The sequence below is a fragment of the Marmota monax genome, unplaced genomic scaffold (assembly GCF_021218885.2).
Source record: "Marmota monax isolate L192 unplaced genomic scaffold, Marmota_monax_Labrador192_F-V1.1 WCK01_AAM20220418_F8-fsc00280, whole genome shotgun sequence".
Lineage (NCBI taxonomy): Eukaryota > Metazoa > Chordata > Mammalia > Rodentia > Sciuridae > Marmota > Marmota monax.
The window spans coordinates 780,700-799,666 of record NW_026692080.1 but is presented as its reverse complement, the minus strand read 5'-3'; the positions used below and the strand labels follow the sequence as shown (position 1 = coordinate 799,666).

The following is an 18,967-nucleotide window of genomic DNA, read 5'->3' as shown; positions in this document are numbered from 1 at the left end:
ATAGTTTAAGACTTTCTTTTATTTCACACTGCAACTGTGTGTCCCTCAAATCATAGTGACTCAGTGACATTTGCACGACGTTTTCAGTGTCATGCACATCTCTACCAGGACAATTTTTTTAATCATACACATCATGTCAAACAAAAAAGTTGTCTTTGTAGCACATTTCTTTACTGAATTACAAATGTATCAAGAATTATTAAGTTATACTAAAACCAATCCTTTTACTTAGTTAACACCACTATGTGGTATCTAGAATATAAGGGCAGTCAAATTCTGCTCTAATGGATCATTACATTCTTTACTCATACTGAAACCATTCAATCATCCTTTTGTTGAGTTTGACTAAAAGACCAAACCTGCCGAGACCCGGGATTGAACCAGGGACCTTTAGATCTTCAGTCTAACGCTCTCCCAACTGAGCTATCTCGGCTCCCTGAAAATTCTGGGCTTCTTTCACTTCACTTCGAATACTTTGTTTTCAACTTTAATTTTTAGACTGGTTCAGATTCTGCTTAAATTTGATCAGACCCAATCCTTGTCTCCCACACAAACTGCTTGGATCAAAGTCCTGGCACAGTGGTGTGGATAAATGGAGGAGGGAGACAGAAAAGAAGGGACAGGGATTTAAAAGAAAGCCTTTCTGGGATCTCACCACTAGAGTAGAGAAAGGGGAGAGACAGGGAGCAGGGTATGGGGAAGTACTTTAGATATAATTATGAGTAGAGTAGAGCAAGAAGACCAGGTGGAAGAAAGAGGATTGGGAAACATGAAGGTAAAGTGGAATGAGCTTGGTCAAATTGTTATGTGCAAGTACAAATATAGCACAATGAATCCAGCCATTAAGTATAATTATAATGAACCAATAATAAAAAGGTCTTTCTGCTCTTCCACAGACACAGCTCAGAAAATTAAGGAAATTAAAGAAAAAAAAAATTCCTGGGTTCCTTATTTTTTTTCTTTTTTCTTTGTTTTGGTCTTTCATAATCTTTAAAGATATCAAGAAATGGAACTTGATAATTCTGTAACTTTGCAAAGAGAATATATGTGAATGTTAACAAAGCACTCATCACAATACTCCCAACTTACATGAACATAATTCTAAGAAAAATTAGAAAATTAAAAATGGCACTGCTCATCACAGCAGCTTTTCTTCATAAAAACTTTTTTTTTTTTAATGATGAGGGAGGACAGGTAGGCATAATACAGTGGCAGAATAATATTTCTGGTATGCTGAAGATCATGGTTGGAACCCCTGTGTTCCTCAGAATATCCCTTAACCCAGGCTCTGACCAAGCATGGCCATGAAAGAAATATTTGCCATGATGAGCCGTGTTTCTATTTTAGTAGCCAAAGAAATCTGTCATGAGAAAATAAACTTGTGAAAATGGTTGATAGAAGACTTGAAGATTATGGGAGTGGCATCAATTGTTAAAAATACAGGCAAATAACTTTGTGTGTTTTCCATTGGTGCTATATGAGTCTACTGTTACCAATATTAATCCGTTGTTTATTCAAAAAGTCAATAATAGTTTAAAATGAAGAAATAAACTCAACTACGTACATGGAACAACAATGAGAGTGTTTTCTAAGAAGTTGAAAAAGCAATAATTCATTACAACCTGAAGTGAAATTGCTAAGCCAAATTATAACTAGGGATGATAAAATTATAAAAAGAACAGAAAAAGATTTACTTGAACAAGTTTAATTGCTTATAAAAATGTGAAAAATATTCGAGTGTATTGTGTATTGTGTTGTCGCGACAGAAAATTTAATTTGTTCTGGAAGTGCACTTTCATTGTTGTGGAGAGAGAGTTGAATCATCCCACCAGTATAAAACAATTCTCCTAAATCAGTATAGACAGAGTACTGATACACTTCTTTGATGCTTCCATGTATGCTAAGTCCATTTCTATTTTTGCAGAGTTTTCAAGAATTTGCCCTCTCCCAACTACTCGGAGAGTCTGAGTTTAGGACTGGTGGAAGGAAGAAATGTTGTTACCACAAAATTGTGTGAGGTATGGATATAATATATGGATTATCTCTATTTAGCTATTCTAATATATGTATATCTATTTCAGATCAGGTAAGTAAGTGCACACAATTTTGTCAACTTAAATAATATGATTTTTTTAAAAAATAAAATGTATAGCTCATGAAAAAAAAACATAAACAAACACAAGTTAGTTTGCGCATCCCAAAATGATTAAGAAACTTGCTAAGAAAATATATTGTTGTTGCCATGTAGAAAAACTAAGAATTGCAGACAGAAATTTTTCAAAAAGGGACGGTTCTCCAATTGGAGGTGCCGGGGATTGAACCCGGGGCCTCGTGCATGCTAAGCACGCGCTCTACCACTGAGCTACACCCCCGCTGGTTTAACTTTGCTTCAAAAACATATTAGTGGCATGTATCCGCTTGTGCACTCCCCCGCCCCCTGCATACCCGAGCCTGAAATTTAATACGTACAAAGATTTTTTTTTTTAATTCTGTTTCTTCTGAACCCTTTATGTTGCATTCTGTCTCAAAGCTACATCAAGAAAAAGTTAACAATATTAGACAGAAAGGCACTGTTCAGAGAAGTTACACATTCTTGTCAGCCTACTCAAAAGTCGGTTCCCAAGATGCCTGAAGAACACATTTCTCCACATGAGGGCGTCCCAAGATACAGTAATCTCTTGCATTTTGAAAATTTTTCGAGTGACACTTTGTGTAGAAAGAAATTCTTTGGAATCGTGTTAATGTTTTATATAGGCAAACTTAAAAATCAATTCAAGAATATAAAGAAAAAGTACTTTAAACTTGAATACAAATAGGAAAAAAAAACCCCAAATGATCTCAAACGAATAAGATAACACTAAGTAGAAAAAAAAGGAAGTAAGAAAGAAACAAACAAACAAACGCTGGACACGGTTGTGCATGCTTGTAATCTAACTCTTTAGGTGGTTGAAGCAAGAAGATCTCAAGTTTGAGGTCAGTCTAGGTAAATGGCAAGAGTCCGCCTGGTGAATGAATAAAGTAAGAGAGACGAGTTCTAGCAAATGTTTTACACGGTACTTTGACTTCTTAGAACTGCATTCTGGATAGAACAGAACTACAAACAGATCTTAAATTCTACTAAGTATGTTTTTGTTTGTTTGTTTGTTTTTTTAATGATGCTCTGAATGTTTTTAAATCACCGACAAAGGTGTACAGGAAACCAGGACAGAGAAAAGCAAAAAACAGTGCAAATACATTACATGTAGTAGCAAGGAGCAGAACTAGTTTTATACCTCTATTTCTTAAAACAGATCTCCACCACAAGGAATCAAGGCTTCTATGAGATTTTAAAGGGCTGGAACTTCTTTATGTGCTATGGTGTAAGAAGGTGTTCAAAAGATGATAGGATGCTCTAAAGGACATAGGACCTAATAGATTTTTAAAACACTGAGGATTTAAAAAAATTTTTTTGAACAATAAAGGAATATAATCTGTTGAATAAAATAAGAATACTTGAGTTCATACTGATAAGAAAGAACAAGAGAAAGATGAAAGGAGAGAAGAGAAAGGTTTTCTTCTTTTTTTAAATTTGTTTTAATTAGTTACACATGACAGTACAATGATCTTGACATATCATACATTTGAATCAGATGGGGTATAATTTCTCATTTTTCTGAGTGTACAGGTTGCGGAATCACATTGGTCATGCAGAAGAGAAAGGTTTTCTTACAGTAGTTGCAAAGTTATAAGTGTGGAAGAAATGACAGTAATGCAATGGTTGATTCAGGCAAAATTAATTAATTAAGCAATGCTAAAGTTATGGGTGAAAGTCTGACGAGGAACAAGACATTTATATAGTTTCAAAGTTATTTCCCAACAGATTACTTATGAAAATGGTAACCTCACCTTGAAGAAATCCAAGTGGTAATACTTTACCTACAATGACCAAACTGACATCACCATGCTGGGAACATTGAAATCGTATAGTGCTTGCTCCTCTACAACAACTCTCCTACAGCATTCTGGCCAAAAACAGAATCAGAAGCCTTAGGTGAGGATCCACCTTCATTTTTTTTCAGGTGGATATCCAGTTTTCCCAGTATCATTTAGGGTATATAACTGGGGATATAGCTCAGTTGGTAGAGTGCTTGCCTTACATATACAAGTCCCTGGGTTTACTCCCCAACACTACAAAAAATAATAATGAAAAGTATAAACCCTTAGAGGAAGAAAATTAGGAAAATGTCTTCAGGATCTAGAGGTATGCGAAAACTCTAGAGATTTCCTAAAAATATAAACCATAGAAGGAAAAATATGACTACATCAAAATGAAAAATTATTATTCTGTGAAAGACCTTTCTTATAAGATGAAAATATAAGGTAAAGAGTGAGAGAATAGTTCCAAATCACATATTCAAAAGGGCCTATTACCTGGAATATATAAAGAGATAACATTTAAAATTTTTAAAAATCCAGACAGAAAAAAAAATTTACAGTGCAGGCTAGAATATAAAAGAAAAGGGTAAAACCTTTCATACACATCTGTCATTATAATATAATTTAGTTAAACACTGAATTTAATAACATAAGTTTTTCTTTCCATAAAATATTTATCTGTTCTGTGGTGACAGTGTAGTAGAAATGCACCAGTCATAGATCTCACTGAGAACAGTTTAATTGGCAAGTGGTCCCAGTTCTTGCACTCTGGATTTATCTCTGAATCTACCACCATTTTGGTTCCACAGTACACTTTCCACACACTGTTCTCAGTTAAGGAATACAAAAGGCAGGCCTGTTCTTGCCATATTGCTCCAATCTGAGATTTTGGTAGAAGATTTACCACTGGTCTGGCAGTCTGAGATCCTGCTTATCCAATTCCCCTTCCTTCTTTTTCTTCTTCAAAGAAAGCAGATCTACATCAAAATCTGGTGACTTTTCTGTCTCCTCTCCCTCTTTCTATTTCTCATATTCTAGGGCCTCACAAAGAAGTGAACTTGAAAACCACTAAAATTTAAAACGTTTAAATTAGGAGTTAGTGAGTAAATAAATTTTAAATCTTATATCCATTAAAAAATGTCATATTTCTCATTTCACATTGTATGGTTAGGGGAAAAGCAAATGGTTTCTAGTCCTAAATTAACCAAAGTAGTCTAATTGTTCTAAAGAGTCCTAAGAATTAGAAATAACAACAAATTTTTCTTATATAATTTTTAAGACTGTTTTTAGGTGAGATCTTTCAAGATTTTTTTTCTTTTATTTTGTAAAGCTGAGGATCAAGCCCAGGACCACCTGCACTAGCACTCTACCACTTAGCTACTTTCCCATCCTCCTACAGATTTTTTAAAGCAGGGGTTGGAAAACCATAACTTGCATACCAAATTCCATCATTTGCCTATTCTTGCAGACCTATTAACTAGGGATGGTTTTTACATTTTTTTTGATGGTTGACAAAATCAGAAGAAGAAAATTTCATGACATGATAAAATTCTGATATTTAAATTTTCAGTGTCCAACAACACAGTTTTATGTTCATTCATCCTTTTGTCTACTTTCCAGCTGTAACATCAGAATTGAGCACTGCAACGGAATACTGTAGTCCTGAAAGCCTGACTTAGTTACCCTGGCTCTTTTACAGAATAAATTTACAAATCTCTGCCATATACGTTTGGGTGGGACGTTTGTGTAATGTTTTCCTTAATGAGACCCATTGCTTCTTCTTTCTTATCCTCAAATTCTATCTTGCTGATAGGACTATTTGAGGCCAGATATGAGAGTAGTATGCCAAATATTAAAGAATAAATAAGTTCCTTACATGAAAGAGGACCCATGAGATTCCTGTGAATAAGGTAAAGACTCCATGTGGACAGAGGGCAAAAGTCAGTTAATAATCACCTCATCTGGAAGCTGGTAACTTGAAATTGGTTTTACTTGAGCTTTCTAAGAACTTCAGGTCAACTAGTATGAATCTCAGAGTTTTATACATTTTGAATAAAGGCAGAAATGTCTACATTTGTGCCCCAGGAACACATAGGGTTTGAGGACCTGTCCAGATATAGGGAGGCTTTATAAAGAGCTAATTCCTTTCTCTTGTTTCCTTCATTTTTGCTTCACTGGAGAAAGGATTCTGTCTGCAAGAGGCACTAAATCAACAAGAGTGCCTTTTCTAATCCTTTCACTGGAGTCTTTAGTCCCTAGGGCTCTCAAACTTAGGGCAAGCATCTTGGGCAGAATGCTTTTTCATTTTTCCAGACAACAGTGCTATACATATCAGTTTACCACAGTTGTGAATGACACATTCTTTTCTCTTCATTTCACTGATAGTGTGAATTGATTCCAATTCACTTGTATCTCCCCACCTGGATCTAAATCCAGGTTTTTGTACTCTCCAACATTACCTTTTATGTTTTCCTGGCAGCTCTTAAATAGAAAAGAAGGAAGTTGATGCTTTAAGAGAATATTCCATTCTGGGACTCTCCTTGGTAGTGAAAAAAAGCTGTCACTCAGTAAGTGCCAGAAATAGTCCTTGCAGGGTTTGGTTCTATAGTTATGAAAGATCCTAGTAGGATTAATGGAAACTTTCCATCCAGAATGAAATTTAAGGGTTTCCGGGCAGCAGAGTTGAAAAACAGATTCTGCCATTTTAGCTTATGTCTGGGAACACTGGCAGACAATTGCAGTATCTAGGTATTTAAGAATTGTAATGACTGTAGAGAGCAGGTGTGGCTCAGTGGTAGAGTTCATGCTTAGCATTTATCAGGCCCTGGGTTCAATCCCTAGCATCTCCATGTATACTCTTGGTACTTTTTAACCTGGTGGAGTTGACTCCTCTCAATCTACCTACTTTAGCACAACTACGTTAGAATTAACACTCTTTCCTTTGGGATGGTATGTCTGCATATTTCTACTGTATTGAAGCTTCCAAATTGGGAGGAATGGAGGCCCTTGGAATGAAAATGAATTAGTACTAAATACTCAGTTGTGATAGAAGAAGGAAAAAAAAAAAACAAACAAAAAACAAAACAAAACAAAAACACCAACAGAAAGGGGAGCAGGCTGTGTAAGAAGTCCTGGGCAATTTCTTTTAGATTTACCCCTGTACCTCTACCTCCCCATGCCCATTTCAATACACAGACTGTGAAGGACAAGGACTTCACTTTCTTCTCTTTTGCCTACTCTTCACTCTGTTAGAGTCTGTAAATAAGTCAAAATAACACCTGGCATTTTGCCAGGGGAATGTTAGAGTTAGTAAACAAGTCTGGATGGTGCCTGGCAAAATGCCAGAGGGAGTGGTTTGAGAAGTAACAAAAGTGAGCCATTAAGTGTGGAGATTCCTGATTGGTTGACTGATGTATCTAGTTTATGTTAATTAGATAAGCTGTGTGGAATGTATAAATACTGCTCCTGTCCTGCAATAAACGGATCCCACTCCTGCTGTATCAGTCTACAGAAGTTGCTCGTCCCCCCCCCCCCCCCCCCCCCCCCCCCCCCCCCCCGGTTATTTTGCTGCAGCCGGACTGCAGCATCACTCTCCTTCCATATGCATCCATTTATGCCTGGCATGTAAAAAGTCATTTGTATCCATGTCCTGGAGAATTATGACTAGTCTAGAGAGTGGGTGGACATACCAAGAAAGAACTCCCAAGGCTCCTTAAAGCATGAAAACTGGACAGATGAGAAAATAATTTGTAGGAATGTTCCAGTGTGCTAAATCAAAACAAAACCAAAACCAAAAAAAAAAAAAAAACACCTCAGTTGGTAGAGCCTATTTAGCTCCCAGTCTTTCCTATGGAAGTTTGTTGGTTTGGATCAAAATGAATTATTGGCTTTCAGGTCATTTGTATTAATTCACAGATACCTTCTTGCATTCACTTCTGAAAGGCACGGTGAGAAACAGAATTCAGTGCCCTCAGTTATTCCTGGCTTCTCCACATTTGGTCATTCTTCCCCCCTCACTTTTTTTTTTTTTTTTTTTTTTAGTCGTAAAGTAAGCATATCATGAAATTTGTTAGCATCTATTTTTAAGTTCAATGGCATTAAGTATAGTTTGGTGGCATTAGTATATTTCATATTTTTGTGCAACCATAACCAATCATCCAGCTCCAATACTCTTTTCAACTTGCAAACTGGAACTTTGAACCCATCACATAATTACCATTGTCCCCTTTCCCATACACTAGCATCCACCATTCTATTTTCTGCTTGTAACTTGACTACTCTTAAGTACCTTACAAAGTAAAATCATACAAATATTTGTCTTTTTGTGACTGGAATGTTTTACTTAACATAATCACTTCCAGCTTTATCCATGTTGTAGTACATTCTGGAATTGTTTTCCATTTTTAAGGCTGAAAAATATTCCACTATATATATATATATATATATATATATATATATATATATATATATATATACACCAGTTTGGCTTATCCATTTATCTGTCAATGGAAAGTTGGGTTACTTCCACATTTTAGCTATTGTGAATAATGCTGCTGTGAACATGGGGGTACATATATGTCAAGACTGTTTTTTAATCCTTTTTTATATACATAATTTGCTGGATCATGTGGTAGTTTTATTTTTGTTATTTTAAAACCATTCCATACTTTTTCACACTGGCTGTACCATTTTACATTCTCACCAACAATGTACAAGGATTCCAATTCCTCCACATTCTCATCAACACTTGTTATTTGCTATCCTAATAAATGTGAGGTAGTATCTCAGTGTAGTTGTGGTTTACGTTTCCCTTATCATTAGTGATGCTGTGTATCTTTTCATGTGCTTATTGGTCATCTGTTTATTATTTTTGGAGAAATATATATTCAGGTTTTTGCTTGTTTTAAAAATGCAATTGTTTTAGTTCTTGATAGTTTGGGGAGCTTTATATACATTCTGAATATTTACTCTTATCAGCTATGTGATTTGCAAATATTTTCTTCCATTCTTTGAATAGCCTTTTCATTTTATTTATAGTGTTTTGTCAAATGCATAAATTTTAATTTTTTTTCATGAAGTTCATTCTGTCCATTTTTTCCTTTGTTGCCTACATCTGATGTCATATTTAAGAATCATTGCCAAATTCACTGCTGTGAAGATTTTGCCCTGCTTTCTTCTAAGAATTTTATAAATTTAAGCCTTTCATTTAGGTCGTGATACATTTTTAGTTAATATTTTTGTATAGTATTAGGTAAGGGTCCAACTGCATTCTTCAGTATGTGTATATACAGTTTTCCCAGAACCATTTATTTAAAAAATTTTTATTTTCCCCTGTGGAAAATTATTTGGTCATATATGTGAATTCTAATCTATTCAAGGTCTGCATATATCATCACCGTATATTACTAAGGAGTAAGTGTGAACTTACTCCTTTGGGTTTATTTCACTGTAAATTTATTATCACACTCCTTTGGGTTTATTTCACTGTAAATTGAAGAACAGAAAAATGAAAGAAGTATGGGGAGTGGAGGAGGCCCTTGGGGATCTTTGTAAATAGAGCCTTTTGTATTCCCAGTTGTGCCTATGTGAAAACTGAGGAGCAGAAAACCTACCCACTGATTTTTCAAGCCCTCACTTTCCATCCACACACAGATGGCAGTAATTTGAATCAATCACCAAATATGGCAGGATATTTATTCCGACTTCTGAATAAAGGGAAAGAACTCTGAAAGAATGAAGTGCTTTCCACACACATCAGTGAACATAAAATTGTAGACATTTTCACTCAGTTGGGAGAGTCCTAGATTAAGAGTCTGAAATTCCCCAAAATTTGAAAAGCCCACATTTTTTATTAGAGTATTATAGTTTTACCTCATAGTTGGGTTCATCCAGACAAAATCATACACACATGGAATTTGATTTCAGTTCACAATTCCCCTCTTCTTTCCTGTCCTCTCTTCTCTCTTCCATTCTCCTTCCTCTACTCTACTAGACTTCCTTTCACTCATCTATTTATTTATATTTGATTAGTTCTTTTTATTTACACATAAAGGTTAAATTCCATGTGTTATATTTATACATGCACATAATGATTTTTTAAGAACTCCTTCTGGGGGCTTGGGTTGTGGCTCGGTGGTAGAGCACTTGCCTCGCACCTTCGAGACCCTGGGTTCCATTCTCAGCACCACATAAAAATAAATGAATAAAATAAGGGTATTGTGTCCAACTACAACTAAAAAATAAATATTAAAAAAAGAATTAATTCTGCATTGCCTTGCCTTTTCCATCCCTCCATTCTACTACTTCTTCTACACTGAGGATCTTCCCTATATTTTTATGACATCCTACCCTTTTCTCCTCCTTTCATTTATCTTAGTCTACCTTCCACATATGAAAAAACATTGATCTTTAAGTTTCTGTGTCTGGTTTATTTCACTTAGCACAATATTCTCCATTTACATCCATTTACCAGCAAATGCCAAAATTTTATTCTTCTTTATGGATAAGTAGAACTCTATCTATCACAATTTCTTACTCCACTCATCTATTGATGGGTATCGGGTTGATTCCATACTTTAGCTATTGTGAATTATGCCTCTGTCAACATCAAGGTGCCTATATTGCTATAATATACTGATTTTAGTTATTCTGGGAAAATACCAACAAGTGGAATAGCTGGGTCATAAGGTGGTTCCATTCCTAGTTTTTTCAAGAATCTTCACACTGCTTTCCAAAGTGGTTGTACTAGTCGGCAGAACCACCAACAATGTATAAGTGTACCTTCCCTACCCCTAACCTCACCAACATTTATTATTATTTGTATTCTTGATAATTGCCATTCTAACTGGAGTGAGATGAAATCTTAGTGTAGTTTTATCTGCACTTTCCCAGTTGCTGGAGATGTTGAGCATTTTTTTCATATATTTGTGTTTCTTCTTTTGAGAACATTTATTGATTGGGTTATTTTTATTTTGGAGGGGGTGTTAAGTTTGTTGCATTCTTTATATATTTTGGATATTAATCCCCTGTCAGTGAAGTACTAGCAAATATTATTTCCCATTCTATATTCCCCTATTCTCTCTTCATGCTTTTAATGGTTTCCTTTGCTATCTAGAAGCTTTTTAATTTGATGGCATTTCATTTATTGATTTTTGGTTTTATTTCTTACCCTTTGGGGTTCTTAATAAGGAAATCTATGCCAGCATCAATATGATGGAATGTTGAAATATTTTCTTCTAGAAGTTGCAAGTTTTCTGGTCTAATTCCTAACTCTTTAATGTATTTTGATTTGAATTTTGTGCAGGGTGAGTGATAGGGATCTGGTTTTATTTTTCAACATAGAAAGTCCCACAATTTACACAATAAAATCTCCTCTGGCAGCTATAACTTATTCACAAACATCCGCCTGCACTCGTTTTCTCAAGGAAATCTTCCAGAGGGCTAAGAGCAGGAACATGGAAATTGCATGCCTTCAAGGTTCCTTGGCTTTACCAATTAATAGTTTTGTTCAGAATTTTAAGTCTTCAGATGAAAACCTGCCTGAAATACTTCTGTCGTAATTATGCAAGGATCTTGAAAGGTTCAGGAAAGAAGCAATCTCCATATTGATCATATAAGCCAAACTGAAAGCAGCCAGTGATCCAAAGCCATGATCTGTGCCATTGCCCAGACAATCCCATCCTATTTGCTTTGCAGTACTCAGGAACCTTTGGATTTTCCAATTCACAGATGGCAGGTGCCATTTGAAAATTTCCAGGCCTCTCCTTCCTTCTTTCAAATATCTGTAGAGCAGGACTTTTCCTTATGTCAATGGGTTCTCAGAGGAAAGGCCTTTTGACAGCTTTTGCGGGGTCCTCCAACTTTTCTGACCACCTTGCATCTGCCCTTGCCTTGTTAATTCTGGCAAAAAAAAAAGGGGGGGGGAGGGGGAATTGTCACATTACTTAAAGTTGATGGAGTTTTGATGTTGTTAAAAAAAATGCTTTGGGGCTAGGGTTGTGGCTCAATGGTAGAGCGCTCACCTAGCACACATGAGGCACTTGGGTTTAATCCTCAGCACCATTTTATTTATAAAAATAAAATAAAGGTATTATGTCCACCTACAACTAAAAAATAAATATTCTTAAAAAATGTTTTGTGGATATAATCCTCAAATGAGGATAAAGATGGAGTGTGGAATCAGAACTAAGGAAGATGATCTTAGTATGTGGGATTCCTGGATCAGCTGTGAGAGTCAGCTGGAAAATGAATGTTGGCTCTCCATCTGATGCAATGCTGTGTAAAGCTCAATTTGCCAGCTGGATTAAAGTTGGAGGCTACTTCTGGACTAAGGAGCACTTCATTCTGAACCAGTATTGCCATGACATGTGTTGGAGACCTGAGATTTTTCTGGATCTTTGCCTGATAGAGACAAGGTACTTTCATGTGGTTGCTGGTAAGTGGACCTAGAAGCAAGTTAAGGTGTGAGAAGGTCCTAGAATCAGAAATGTGCTATTTAAACTACAAGGCAGTTATTCTTCTGATGAACTCACCAGACAGTATATAATAGTAATGACATTTTAAGAAAGATTGGAATTGCCTATCAATTAGGGGGTATAGCTCAGTGGTAGAGCATGTGCTTCGCATGTACAAGGTCCCTGGTTCAATTCCTGGTACCTCCAAGAAGTATTTTTATCAGCCACTTTCCTCTCATTTCCTTTCCTGTATTTCCCTTAGTCACAAGAAAAGGAAGTCTAGTGGTTTAGATTTAGCACTCTCTCATTTCTACTCCTTGAGGATTAGCACATCCTAGGGCAGGGCATCAGCAAAAGAGGGTAGAGGACAAAGTAGGAATCATCCCCACCAGGATCTATGACTTCTTAAGCAAGAGCCTGAATAACCACTACCCTATTCAAATTTGGTTTTATTTAGCATGTCATGGAGGAGTGTATAAAAAGAGGAAGAGGAAAAGAAATAGCTCATGGAAATTTTCTCTTAGTTTTCTGAGCAATGTGGACTTCCTTTTTGGCTATAGAGAAGGCGTCTGAAGTGAAAATAGCATAAAGACTGAAAAGAATCCACAAGAATTGGGTGAATAAGGAGTCACTGATATGTATTTCTGAAAAACAAAATAATAGCTTGCCCTTCAACTGATTTTGGACTCTGAGATTCTTTGTTTTTGTTTTAGGAATCTTCCTGGCCTGTCAGCATTCTCCAAGGCTGTCCCACAGCCCACTCTGATAGGTTTTTCATTCCATCACCAAGGAAATTATCTGGACTGGGGCATTTTCTTAGGTAGGTCTTCAGATTTCCCCTTTTCCCCAGTTTCCTTTTCCTGCAAACCTTCCCCAAAGATGACAAAGGTAAAACAGAAAGATATAAAGAAGACAAGTTAAAAGCTGCCTGGGGAAATTTAGGTCCTTGCGAGAGAAACTGAAAGAATTCACAAAACCTAACATGTAAAGTGAGAGTATATGTTTAGCCAGTCTAGGGGTGTGTGTGTGTGTGTGTGTTTATTGCTGAAGTTTAGATTTGAAAAACTGAAGACAGTGGGGAGGAGGGAGAATATTAACTGTTGGATACATAGTCTTTTAGATGGAATTCTCTGCGGAATAAGGAGAGGGCAAGGGAAAAGATGATCTATGAAATGAACCAGTACTTTGTATACTTAGAGTGTCTCAAACTTTAACACTGAGTGAAAATGGTCCATGCTTTTCTCCTTTTGCCACTATTTTGTATGATAGACAACCGCTATAGGAGTTTTGAGTGAAGACTGAAAGCACGTTGCATACAAGAATCGTGATTTATATCATTTCAAAATCTTCCCTTGATTCAAAATCTGGCATATATGGGAAACACGGCCAATAAAGTCAAACACCCAGAACCTGGATGGCATTGCTTGAATTACTGGAAAGATTTTACTTAAGAGGATGTGGAGTGAACCCAAGATGAAAGGGAAGTGATGAGCACTTGGTAAGAGTGATAAGGCTAGGTTGGGGTTAGCAAAGTGGGAAGAAGAGGGCTGGAATGTGGATCCCTAAGTACTTTAAGGAAAGAAGATAAAAAAGTTTTGTCCTGTGGGAAGGTCCCACTTTTCTTTACTCAAACTCTGTCAACTTTTGAAGGTGTCTGAGTTGTCTGCATATATCTAAGTTCTTCAGAAGGCATCAGTGTGGTTGAGTTTTTGTTTTAAATGTAGTAGCATCTGGTATTGGTGGCTTTCCAGAAACAACAAGGAAGCCAAATGATTGAATGGGAGCATACATATATTGCCTTGGAGTAGATGACAATGAACAAATGTGTTCAGCTTTATTAAGTTATCAGGGAATTAGGAGTAAGGTGAGACTGGGTAGCTCAGTTGTGCTGAGAGCCACGGCTGAGTCTGTATGGCCCCTGGCATTTTGCCAGAGGGAGTGGTTTGTGAAGTAACACCATGGAGCCATTAAGTGTGGAGATTCCTAATTGGTTGACTGATGTATCTAGTTTATGCTAATTAGATAAGCTGTGTGGAATGTATAAATACTGCTCCTGTCCTGCAATAAAGGGCTCCTACTCCTGCTGTATCAACGTACACAAGTTATTCGTCACCCCCCTGGTTATTTTGCTGCAGCCGTACTCCGGCAGATGGTGGCCCGTTACGGGGAGCCCCGGGACACTCGGGGGTAAGTGACAAAAAAAAAAAAAGCTGCCCGTCCATAGATAGGAAGGGAGCAATCTGCTCGTCCCTAGGCAGATAGGGCGAGAGGAAAAATGGCCATTTCGAGAAAATGGAAAAGATTGATACAGTATGTTTGTGTCTTGTTTTGTCTCAGTGTATTGTATTGTCTTTGTGATGAAAATATGGAAGGGGTGAGAAGTAAATTACTAAGGGAAGAAGGTACCCCAGTGGAACCAAGAATAGTTAGGGCATGTGTTGATAAGAGCCCAGGAACTCTAGTCAGAAAGAAAAAGAAAGTTCAGAAGAAGAAGGATTATCAGAAAAAAAGTTGCAGCAAAAGGCTATTACTAAATACTTTTCGTTACCGGAGGGTGCATGAAGCGGAGAGGCTGCTGCTGAGTGTGCAAGCCGGTCACAGCCCAGCAAGGATTTTCCAAGAGGCGGCGGCGACTGGCCCTTCCCCGCCTCCTGGCCGGGGAGCTGGCTCTTCCACTGCTGCGAGCCCAAATCTAGACCTGACCTGGAGGCACAGTCTCGCAGGCTCTTGCTCCCTGTGCCCAGTAGCAGTTTGAGTCCGGGACACTCCCCAGGGCCATCTGGGGCTGCCCAGGATGCTACAGCTGGCAGAAGATGCTACAGGCGTCCCTGATGTTTGGTCATTTTCAATGCCAATAACTAAGCTACAATGGTTCTCCCACACCTGAAAGCTGATGAGTAATGATCACTATTAATGCTTATTTCAAATGCAAAAAAAAACCTTGAGATAATGTACTAAATTGTTCAAAAGGTTGTTTTCTTAGTTGAATGCTATAGGATTTTCTTTAGCCATCCAGAGTTCCTGCCTTCGTCCCACTGCCGGTAAAGACCAAGGTGGAAGAATTTCCAGTGTTGCTGAGAACCGGACGAGACTTCGGATCAAGCTAGCTGCCTACAGAACTTACCTGGACTGTGATTTACCTGGACTGTGAGTTAATCTATTGAGACACTGCTTTACCTGGACTGAGACAACAAACTGTAATCTATAACAAATTGTAACTCGGTATCTTTGCTAACAGTGTCATTGCTGGTATAATTTTTCCAAGGGCTTCTTGCATGGAGCCATCAATTGGCTTGGTATTGTGGCATTTTGTATCCTCCCTTTCTGTTTGTAGCAGGTTATTTATGGTGTTTCTGTAAAAACCATTATGGTCGTTATTTAAATCAAACAAAAGGGGGAAATGTTAGAGTCTATAAACAAGTCTGGATGGCGCCTGGCATTTTGCCAGAGGGAGTGGTTTGTGAAGTAACACCATGGAGCCATTAAGTATGGAGATTCCTTATTGGTTGACTGATGTATCTAGTTTATGCTAATTAGATAAGCTGTGTGGAATGTATAAATACTGCTCCTGTCCTGCAATAAAGGGCTCCTACTCCTGCTGTATCAACGTACACAAGTTATTCGTCACCCCCCCGTTATTTTGCTGCAGCCGTACTCCGGCACAGTTGGTAGAGCATCAGACTTTTAATCTGAGGATCCAGGGTTTAAGTCCCTGTTCAGACATAAACTGCTGGTATTTCCCCCTCTTTAGATTTATCTAAATGGGCTTTCCCATTTCTGGGGTTTGAGGTTGAACAGTTGGATAGAAAAATAACTAACAGCCTGAAGAATTCAGGATTTTATGGACATAAATTTTCCCATATTTGTATATGAATACACAACCAGTATAACTCCACATCATGTACAACCACAATGGGAAGTTATACTTCATGTATGTATAATATGTCAATATATATTCTATTTTCATGTATAACTAAAAAGAATAAAATTTTTTAAAAAGTACTTTTAAAAATTCAGGATTTTGTTTGTAGGTCTAAATTTAAGAGATCAAGGTTTTGTTTGAAAAGCAGAATAGAGAATGAATTTTCAAAAATAAACCCATCTTCTTGCTAGTGTAAATGGTGGTACCTTTTAGCAAACAATGAGAGAAGATGTTCTTCTGCTTGCTGGTAGGTTGTTTTCTTTTTTGCTTTGTGGTGGTTAGATGGGACCAGAATGAAGGAGGAATTTGGGTTTGATTAAGAAGCCTACAAATTTAAGATACAATCTTGTGAAGGTATTTAGAAAACTCTGAAACTGCAACTCTGCAGAAATCTCTGACTGGAATTCTTATTTTGAAGCTACAGAAAAGAGATACAGTGAGAATTTTAAAAGGGTTCATTCTGATTTGAAGATTAGGATCTCACTAACAGTATTTATGGAAAACCTTATGGTAAACTACGGTGATTTTAGCTCTAGATTCATTCCAGATAGCATAACATTGCTGGAACTTCCCCAGAAAACTCATTAAATGGGTATATACCCAGGTGAGGCTGTTACTAGTTTCTTCCCCCTCCTTTGCCTATATGAGTCTTTTTTCATGTTCTCAGAAATCCCATGACAGTTATTAAGCTTGGGAAGGAGAAGGAACATCATTTGTCTGACAGAACTTGCCTCTCCAGTTGGTCTAAAAGGCTCATCAGGCTGCTGGAATGTGAGAATAGGAAACATAAAAAGGACAGGCCTCACTGAGGGAGAGAATTAAGATGGTGTTATATGCAAATGTGTGCAGGCACGCATATTTGTGTATGGGGACAGGGCTGGTTCAAACTTGGTTCTGGGGTTGGTGTAAAGCACAACTAGGATTATGTCAGCTGTTTCTGGTAAACCATTCCTCTGCATTGTGATTGGAGCAAACTATATTCCAAGCAGACTCTTGCTTATTTCTTTTATAAAAAAAAATTCCCATTTGCCTCCAGCTATATCTCATAAATAATTTTATGAATTTTTGTAACAAGGGCCCAGTTTTTCTTTGCACAACATTCTTGAAACATTTTTTCAATGAAAGGCAGTGTGGTTAATCCTTAAGTCACAGAATTTTCTGAGGAACCCAAAATCTTACACAAAAGACAAAACATGCCAATGCCTAGTATACTGTATTGAGAAGTCCCCAAAACATATGAAACTGAAGTCTAACTCACCTATATCCTGAGAGGAAATAGAAGCCAACTGAGTGCTGTTTTAGAAGATGTTCTAGAGAAACTATATTGGAATATCACTTGAGTGTGTTGAGATATCACTGCATACAACATGTATGATATCATCTGATACTACAAAAAAACTTTTACATAACCCTGCTTTACAGATATGGAAAGAGTAATGAAGTATGTTCCAGAAATTGCCTATATCACCAACTTTTAAATAGTACTAAGTTAAAGATCTAGTTTTTAGGACTGCAAATCTTGAATTACTTTTTTACAATATCATACTTCACTCACATATATACAATTTAATGTGTCCCAAGCTGTGTCATTCACTGTGTGTAGATTGTGTTGCGCATAGTAGCCTCTTGAAGGGCTAGGTGTGGCTCTGCAAACTCCCTGTCATGGAATGAATGCATGATGCAGGTGCACCTCTGCCTCTAGCTCTGCCTCAGATCCCACACAGTACCTGAGATGAGTGTGACTCGCTGTCAATCAATCTGCTGACCAGGAGATATCAGGAAGCAAGACTCCACCCTTGAAACCTTATCCTCCCTCTAATGTCTCCACTATAAAATAAAGGAAACGTGGGCTCACCCCACAGTCTCTTTTCCAGTGTTCTTTCCAGCGTGGAAGCTGACCTTTAAGGTCATAGAGCCGTCCCTCCCTTGATTTGAAAACTACTTTTTCTGTCATGTGGTTTTTTTGCCTCTTTCTTAGCTTAATGTTGCAGCAGTTGAACACAGTTCAACAGTTGAACACAGTTCATCTCGACTATGTGGGTCGTTGGCAAGATTAATGGTCTCCTTTCATTTCAGGTCTTGTGTCAATTGCTAAAGACAAAGAGTTCAAAGAAATGGAGGATAAATAATACAATATTATTTCCCCCACAAATTTCACATGTTTTTCAGTTCAGGCTCCTTATAAACATACAAAAGTTATTTGTTTAACGATGTCCCAAGTTTCCAATCAGAATCTTTGACAAAAAGAATTCTTACACTTTTATCACTTTTTAAATTTGTGAATTGCCAAAGTTAAGTCAAATAAATACCAAAGTTGAATCATTTCTGCAATTTAGAATAAAGGGACCAGAAGGAACAGAACAATCTTGAAAGGACTAGAACAAAGGAATATGATACTTTTACATTTCGGACAAGTGACCATCCTTACCAGTATGCTCTCCCTGTTGTTTGTCCCTAAAGTATGAGGAGTTGAACCCCAGCCTCACACATGCTAGGGAGGTACTCTGTCTGTCATTCAGCTGTATTTCCAGCCCTCTTCTCTCTATTTATATATTGAGGAGTGGAAGGATACTTTGTTACTTGCTTTAACAATTCAGTTTTCCTCAAGAATCCCTTGTAATAGAAGGGATTTTCCTCCAATATTTTCCAATATTGGAGGAAAAAATAAAACACCTCC

The 18,967-nt window shown here is 37.2% G+C and overlaps 3 non-coding genes across 3 annotated transcripts; 1 reads left to right on the top strand and 2 right to left on the bottom strand.

Annotated features, from left to right (window-relative positions):
- Nucleotides 1-360: 360 nt before the first annotated feature.
- On the bottom strand, nucleotides 361-433 carry Trnaf-gaa (transfer RNA phenylalanine (anticodon GAA)). Its single transcript has one exon. It is a non-coding gene; the product is annotated as a tRNA-Phe (tRNA).
- A 1,867-nt stretch (nucleotides 434-2,300) lies between these two features.
- On the bottom strand, nucleotides 2,301-2,372 carry Trnaa-agc (transfer RNA alanine (anticodon AGC)). Its single transcript has one exon. It is a non-coding gene; the product is annotated as a tRNA-Ala (tRNA).
- Nucleotides 2,373-12,503: 10,131 nt separating this feature from the next.
- Trnaa-cgc (transfer RNA alanine (anticodon CGC)) lies at nucleotides 12,504-12,575 on the top strand. Its single transcript has one exon. It is a non-coding gene; the product is annotated as a tRNA-Ala (tRNA).
- Nucleotides 12,576-18,967: the final 6,392 nt, after the last annotated feature.